The sequence below is a fragment of the Cannabis sativa genome, chromosome 4, assembly GCF_029168945.1.
Source record: "Cannabis sativa cultivar Pink pepper isolate KNU-18-1 chromosome 4, ASM2916894v1, whole genome shotgun sequence".
NCBI classification, from domain to species: Eukaryota; Viridiplantae; Streptophyta; class Magnoliopsida; order Rosales; family Cannabaceae; genus Cannabis; species Cannabis sativa.
The window spans coordinates 67,848,737-67,850,655 of record NC_083604.1 but is presented as its reverse complement, the minus strand read 5'-3'; the positions used below and the strand labels follow the sequence as shown (position 1 = coordinate 67,850,655).

Below are 1,919 nucleotides of genomic sequence, written 5' to 3'. Positions count from 1 at the left end.
TTGATCTTTAATCTCTTCATCCACTGGTTGTATCATCTCAGGCCCATCATATTTCTTTCCACTCCTTAAGGAAATTGCTTTACATTGTTCTCTTCCTTTTGCATCATTAGTGCTAGGCGAATTTCCTTGAGCTTGTTTTTCCACTTGAGTAGCCAATTGTTCCATTTTAGTTTCTAGAGTTTTAATAGAGGCTCTAGTTTCCATCATGAATTGGAGCAATAAATCAGCTTGGATAGTGGAGCCTCCACTAGAACTTTGTTGTTGCAGCTGTTGTTGGTTTTGTTGGGGCTGGTTTCTCTGTGGTAGAACCCACTGTTGGTTGTGCCCATAATTACCGTTTTGGGAATAGTTTCCAATGGCTTTTGCTTGATCCATTGGCAAATCATCCACATGCGACACTCGGAAAAGTGATGGGGACACTCCACATATCTCACAAACCACTTGAGCTTGTTTGGCTTGCACTGCGATCAGCTTTGTTAGGGCCTCAACCTGAGCTGTCAGCTTTGTAATGGCATCAACCTCTAACACACCAGCTACCTTCTTAGATTGACTCCTTTTAGTTGGCCACTTCTGGTTGTTTATAGCCATCTCCTCCAATAGATCATACACCTCATTAGCACTCTTTCTCATAAAGGCTCCGCCAGCTGCTGCATCTATTAGAGTTCTAGTGTTACCAACCAACCCGTTATAGAAATTATGAACCAGCATCCACTTCTCAATACCATGATGAGGACACTTTCTGATTAAGTCCTTGAACCTCTCCCAAGACTCATAGAGAGACTCATTCTCTTGTTGACAGAAATTGTTGATCTCTCCTCGTAGCTTAGCAGACTTTGCTGGGGGAAAGAACTTAGACAGAAATTTAGTTGCTAAGTCTGTCCATGTTGCTATGGAATTTGGTGGCAAGGAGATTAACCAACTCTTGGCTCTTTCTCTAAGTGAGAATGGAAACAGTCTCAAACGAATGGCATCATCACTAACTCCATTGACTTTAAAAGTCTCACAAAGTTCCATGAAGTTCGAGAGATGCAGATTAGGATCTTCAGAAGGGAGGCCACCAAACTGAACTGAAGACTGCACCATTTGAAGTATGGCAGGTTTGATCTCAAAGTTATTCGCATCCACTTCTTAGGTGGCCTGATACATGACTGCACTCCCGTCAGAGTAGGGAGAATGTAATCTCTCAAGCTACGGCCATTAGCTTGGTCTTCCACGGCACCACCATTATTGCCGTTATTTACAACATTCGCATTCACATTAGCAGCCATGATTTCTGTTGTTTCAGCAATTGCTGAAACTCTTTCTTGCCTCTTGTTCTTTCGGTTTCTCCTACAAGTTTTCTCGATTTCAGGATCAACTGGTAATATGACTGCTTGTCCTTGACGGCGCATACACTAGGATTCCTGAAATAGATAAAGAAAATATTGCAAGAAAAAGATTAGTAATTAGCAAGAAAAATAAACCAAAGTAGAAGTTAGTATAATTTTGGGTAATATTAATTTTATACAATTCCCCGGCAACGGCGCCAAAAACTTGTTGCGAAAATTATTAATTACTACGCAAGTGCACGCAATCAAGTAGTATACTCACGCAAGTGAGGTCGAACCACAGGGAATTGGATTAATTACTACTAAACTATACTTATAATTCTATTTGGCAAATCAAAAGTATTTATGATTAAAAAAGGAAGAAAGAAATTCAAGAAACTTAAAGAAACAAGTGAATATTAATCAAGATGAGAGAATAGGAGACGAATCCTGTTGTTAAGTTACCAATGTTAATGTCTAATTGCTATCCTTCTCTTGAAGTGAATGACAGATTATAAATTAACCTAGCTCTTTTCAGATCTTCTAGGTTCTAAATCTCATGCTCTCTAATTAATCTCTTAATTAAATTAACATGAAATCAGCATTAAGCAA

General features: G+C 39.2%; 1 non-coding gene across 1 annotated transcript; it reads left to right on the top strand.

Moving 5' to 3' along the window:
* The first annotated feature begins 718 nt into the window (after positions 1-718).
* Positions 719-825, top strand: LOC133037561 (small nucleolar RNA R71). Its single transcript, XR_009687651.1, has one exon. It is a non-coding gene; the product is annotated as a small nucleolar RNA R71 (small nucleolar RNA).
* The last annotated feature ends 1,094 nt before the right edge of the window (positions 826-1,919 follow it).